General features: G+C 41.7%; 1 long non-coding RNA gene across 1 annotated transcript; it reads right to left on the minus strand.

The window, feature by feature from the left end:
* Positions 1–299: 299 nt before the first annotated feature.
* LOC121813836 lies at positions 300–6,264 on the minus strand. The gene is made up of 3 exons (XR_006053912.1): positions 4,398–6,264; positions 1,779–3,897; positions 300–1,324 (listed from the first exon to the last, which is right to left on the minus strand). It is a non-coding gene; the product is annotated as an uncharacterized LOC121813836 (long non-coding RNA).
* Positions 6,265–6,270: the final 6 nt, after the last annotated feature.

Genomic DNA, 6,270 nt, shown 5'->3' on the forward strand with positions numbered 1-6,270 from the left:
GTGGCTCTGTCTCTGTCCTTGCTATAGATATGTGTTAATGTGCAAAATAAGGTTAAAAAATAAAGAAATAAATGTGAGTTAGAGCAAGCTAGACGAGCAGAGAGGAATGTGTTAAATGAGGGTTAACTACCACACTGATCCCAGAACAGACCGCATGTACAAATCAAGTTCTCCGTCTAGTTCGTTTTCATCCTAGTCCTCCTCCTCTCCTCGTAACCCTGTTTTTACTCCTTGGGATGAAAAAGCAAAAAGGGGCCCGAATCTACTCCTGCAGGAACAATCAGTCATTTTTTATTTTCTTTTTAAACTGCTGAGATATGAAGCGATCCTCGCTTGTTTGTCTCTAGTTAGTCTGCAGTTTTTATGTTAACACAAATGCATGAGTATTTTACTGACTCACTAACTGACACTGGCACTATCGGGGGTTTAGTGGTGCCATATGTACACAGATTGAGGAGGATCTAAGTATAACGTGGATAACCGTGGAAATCGGGCGTGGCCCTCCTGTCAAATTTCATTCCCACTTTGATTTTTTTTTTTTTTCAGAGCCTGTTTCAGCCTGATGCAAATGTCACTGCGAGAAGAAAAATAACCTATAAATCTATTAGCAGCTATAGTTTAGGTAGCAGAGCATAAACTAACACGTCACTTGGAGAGATCTGTAGATTTTTCCTTCATGGTTTCAAATGTAAGCTGGCTGATTTGGTTAATTTTTGTTTTTTGTTTTAAACTGAGCAAACCTGGTCTTCTCCCAAGGACTGCTGCAGGTATCATGCAAGCATGTTAATTTAATAAAAAACCAACAACAAAAAAACCCCCAAAATAGAATGAAACTCATTTCAGGAGACAAATAAAACTGATAGCGACATTTTTTTGTACAGATGATTGGCAAACGGAAAGTTCCTGGAGAGTCGTGCACACACAAGTAGACTACTACAACATGCTACTTAGGGGAGTTTGGGAATGACAACGAAGCAGAACAAAATTAGACCCAAACATTGTCATGGAAACAAAAACACAAAAAGCTGAGGGGAGGGAATAGAGAGGAGGAAAGCTAAGTTGGCAGCGGGGTTGCTGGAGGGAAGCGGGGAGGCAAAAGTTCTGTGGAACTTCAACGTTTTAGTCGCATGAAAAGAGACTTAAGCCACAAGTCTACTTACAAGAGCAAACTGTCAAGAATCACAATGATTAATAAGTTTTAACACTTGGTATTTTCGGTATTTTCAAAGGCTTTTCAGAAAGGATGGAAGTGGTGGTTTTCCCGCATACCGCTCCGCAAGCTCAGTTCTTCATCAGGCCGCTGCGTCGCCTCGCCAGCTTAGATCTGCGGGGAGAGTTTTACGTTGTGAGGAGAAGGGAATGTTTTTGAAGGTTGCAGAAGCTGCACATTTGACTGTGGTGTGAGGAGCGTGTGTGTGTGTGTGTGTCTGTGTGTGTGTACCTTCTTGTTCCTGCTAGCAGAGGATTAAAAGCGTACAGCCAGGGGTAAATGGGATATTGCGCAGTGGCAGGAATGAGCAGCAGTATAAAGTGAACAGTACAAAATTTGTAGTGGCAGTTATTACAGTATTGCACTTTTTTTTTTCAATATAAATACCAATAAAGGGAAGTGACCAGTGCAGATTATACAGTGTGCTTGTGAAGCTGCAGGGTAGCTTCTGAGTGCGTCCTGTGGAATGTGTTGTGTGTGTTTAAGTGTTGTGGTTGAGGTGTCGTATGGCTTGATGGTAGAAACTGTTTTTAAGTCTTGTAGACAAGTGTGTTACATCCATCCGTACCTTAAGCATGGCCTGCTGGTCTTCGCTGTATTCCACCTGTGCTGTGGAGAGGTTGAGGACGCCTCGCTCCACGGGGTCCTTGTCACCAAAGACCTACAACATCATCTTGCAGCAGATGGAGTCACTGTGCATCGTTCAACCATTCGGCGCACTTTACACAAGGAGATGCTGTATGCGAGAGTGATGCAGAGGAAGCCTTTTCTCCGCCCACAGCACAAACAGAGCCGCTTGAGGTATGCTAAAGCACATTTGGACAGGCAGCTTCATTCTGGAATAAGGTGCTGTGGACTGATGAAACGAAAATTGAGTTATTTGGGCATAACAAGGGGCGTCATGCATGGAGGAAAAAGAACACAGCATTCCAAGAAAAACACCTGCTACCTACAGTGAAATATGGTGGTGGTTCCATCATGCTGTGGGCTATGTGGCCAGTGGAGGTACTGGGAATCTTGTCAAAGTTGAGGGACACATGGATTCCACTCAGTATCAGCAGATTCTGGAGACCAGTGTCCAGGAATCAGTGAGAAAGCTGAAGCTGCGCTGGGGCTGGATGTTTCAAGAAGACAACGACCCGAAACACTGCTCAAAGTCCACTAAGGCATTCATGCAGAGGAACAAGAACAACGTTCTGGAATGGCCATCTCAGCCCCCAGACCTGAATATTATTGAAAATCTGTGGTGTGAGTTAAAGAGAGCTGTCCATGCTTGGAAGCCATCAAACCTGAATGAACTAGAGATGTTTTGTAAAGAGGAATGGTCCAAAATACCTTCAACCACAATCCAGACTCTCATTGGAACCTACAGGAAGCGTTTAGAGGCTGTAATTTCTGCAAAAGGCGGATCTACTAAATATTGATTTCATTTCTTTTTTGTGGTGCCCAAATTTATGCCCCATCGCCAAGATCTTTCCGTTTACACAGACCCTCAAGACCCTCTGTGAACACAGCAAAATGCCTTTGCATTATTTCTTTTACTCAAGTCTTATCTGATCATTTGAGGAAGAAAGAAAACACAAGCGTCCCCAGTCTGTTTATAGTAAAACCAGAAATTAACAATTCACTTTAATCATGCATTAACAATTCGTTGGCCGCTTAGAACAACATTTAAAAAACAAAAAACCCATAGATCAGAGGATAAATCCTTTTGAGGCAATAATAATTTTAGGTTACTGTACAAAAGTAAAAAGAAAAAAATGGTACATTTTAAAATCCTTTGTTTATGGACAGAATTCTTCCTGTTGGACACAAGAAGCAGAATCCAAAAGAACTTTGAGACTCTGCAGAAGTCTGATTAGGCTGCTGTTCATGCAACTGGCTCACTGTGGTGTGACAATAGTGTATTTCTCAAAGCATAGGGTGTAACAAAGAAATAGATGCCTCCTGATGGGAACAGTGAAGATGGTTTGGAAGTCCTAAAACCTCTTCCTTTGTAATGGGCAGCAGTGGGTGACTCCTCTTGTTACATGCCAGTTATACCACAGACAATCCAGCTAAAATTCTCACAGAATTTCTCACAATTGAGAAAGTGTCTTATTTCCTTCTGACTTTCCCATCTTACTCTTGTTTTTATTTTTTGAAGTACATTTCCTGAAAAGTTCCCCATTTCTATGATCAGAGATGTGAGCCTGATCTCACAGGTTAGGGTTTGGTAAATGAACAGTCATACCATTTATTTTTTTCATTCACAGCATACTAGATATTATTCTTTGGTTCACAAGCTGGACCAGCTCTACCACGTTATCTATCACTGCACTATGCAATTAACAGCATTAACCCTTCAATGCCTGTAACAAAAAACGAAATGTCCTTCACATGATCCAAAGTGGGGTCTTCAAACAGTCCAGCACCTGGAACTGTTTGTGTACTTAAATATTGCTGAGCTTCTCTAGGTTACAGTAGCTTGTGTTCGTATGTGTACACAAAGACATAAACGTTCAATGATAAAAACACACAGTAGAATAAAATTGTAAGACGTCATCAGTTGATGCAGTTTAAGGACACTTGTTCTTCTGTGCAGTCTCACCTGGAGCTCACGTTTCTAGTTCATGCCATCATGACCAAAGATTCTTCAATTAATAGTTTAAAGATGTCCATGAATGCACTGCTAACTGCTCTTCACCCTGATAAAAATCAACATGCATTTTGAATAAGAAACACTTTTACAAAACCAAAAGCTTCACTGTGTTTAGTGATTTATACGTCTACAAAACAGGTTCAGTTTGTAACTGAGAGAGCGGCTCAGTGGTGCTGAATTATATTTCCAATAGAAACACAATTTCATATGTTGTAGTAACAACACACTGCCACAAGATGGCAGCCTAGGCCTACTTTACCATGCTGTTCCAGTCAAAAAGAAAAAGTGACAGAGCCTTGAAAGAGTGACAGAGACACTTTTTATGAACTCATCTGTAATGTGTCACCTTTTCTGTAGGATGAAGAAGTGCTTCCCTTCTTTTAAAGTAAATACAGGCTTACAAAGATCCTCTAAACATGTTTCTGAAATAATCCTAAACACAATCATTAAATCAAAAATGCAAGAAACTATTTATTTAATCACTCTTCTTAACTTAATTCCTTAACTTAGTAAAAAAAAAAAACAAGAACTTTTCTGCTGTCTCACCTCTGTCAGTTTTCATGCTGTTGCAAGAACAGGTGGAGGTGCAGGTGGAACTCTGACTTCACTGTGGTTTGTATGTGCAGGCAGGAGTGTGACATCTCAGAACAGCAGAGGGTTGTCGAGCACGGTGACTCCTGCTGCGACGCCCCCGTCTGACTGTCCTGAGCTCTTGGTCCTCAGCAGACGGCCCACACACTCATTCATCACCATGTCTTTACCCTGCCTGTAAGAAAACCAAGACAAGGCTAACATTAGAAACAGCCACCAACCAATCCCTTTTACTCCACCACCCAAAAACCAGTGAGAAACACTAGCTAGTATTAACTTGGAATCAAAGTCCACTAATCCCCAGGCTCCCAGCATAACATACAGTCCAACACAAACTCCACAAACTGTCTTGCTTCAGCTGACTTTCCTTCACCTTCTCTCCAGACAATCTGTTGTGCTCTTTTCAGCACAAAGCCACACTCCTGCTCACTGATCCTCACCTCTTTTTAACCTAGTCTCAGCAACTTTGTCCCACAGCTTGCACATCCTTTCCACCTCCATCTTTCTTCCCAGGCTTCCTTAAAAGCCAGCCTAAGAAATACGATTTTATAATTGCCCAATAAATTAAACTGCCATTTTCAAAAGTGTTATCATCCAAATTCATGCAGCGTGGCTAAATTAAGAATGAATTACAAACCCTAGCTTCCTTGCTAATATGATTAACAGTGAAATACTATCATAGTGGAGTGTAAAATTACTGCTAAAATAGCTCATGTGAACCCTGATACTGAACTATGTATTTATCAAAACAAATGATCTGATATTACAAAGAAAACTAATTATTGCTTTTTACAGTATTAGCCCAGAGTGATGTAAGGCAGGGTGGTTAGTCAGCCGTAGCTTTTTCACATCTTAATCAATGTTGTTGTCAAGTGTGTCTCGTATACACTATTATCTCAGTCACAGTACAGCATCTATGAATCACAGTAGATACACAGTAATGCAAAACAGCAGGCAGTCATGTTTGTGTCGTCACTGTTTTGACTGAGGCTAGCTCATACATGGAATGCAAGCAAATGCTGCATGTGTGTGCAGATCCATGCACTGCTTAAGCTTCCCTAGTTTAACAAATGGTGAGAAACAAACAGAAGTTTCAGCATTTGCTGCATTGCCAACATTTTTAAAGATGCTTTTGTCCCCTCGCTGTACCTCCTTCTTCTCGCTGAGGCTTCGAGACAAACCGTTCTGCTGCTGCAAGGCCATTGATACTGTTTTATAGATCTCTGGACCCTGTAGACGAGCGCAACCACAGAAAATAAATCACAGGAATAAAATGTGAATGATATTGCCTACACTAGATAGCAAAACCCAGGTGAGGATTATCTAATGCCAAATTTTCCAAACAATGAAAAAATCGTGTCCTTTTTCTCCACATGTATAGTGTAGAGGTCAGCGAATGCCGCTCGGATCTGCTGCACAGCTTGAGGCTGGTCTGGGAAGAACCTCTCCAGGACTCCAGGTCTGGCGAGCACCTGCTGAACCTTCTTGGTACCAGCCAGGTGAGCGCTGATATCTGGACACTTCACAGCTCGAGAGCGCTCCATCAGACGACGAGCATCCCAGCTCTGCAATTGAAAACAGACAATGAATTCTCTGCTTGCAAGCACACCAACCAGCAGAGCGTGACAATAGTTGGTTTATATTCCGCTGAGATTTGACAGACAGAGACAGAAGAATGAAGGACAACAACACAGAGTCACGCTATCAAGGAGAACTTGGACGCTAGATTCAGCAGTTTGGCTTGAAGCTTGCAAACTGTTTTAACTTGTTATGTCCGATTAACTTTTCCTTCCAGGCTGCTCGGCAGTTTTCTTTCACTTGTTTCCTG

This window comes from Haplochromis burtoni, unplaced genomic scaffold (assembly GCF_018398535.1).
Source record: "Haplochromis burtoni strain Fernald_Lab_line unplaced genomic scaffold, NCSU_Asbu1 Contig_2918, whole genome shotgun sequence".
NCBI classification, from domain to species: domain Eukaryota; kingdom Metazoa; phylum Chordata; class Actinopteri; order Cichliformes; family Cichlidae; genus Haplochromis; species Haplochromis burtoni.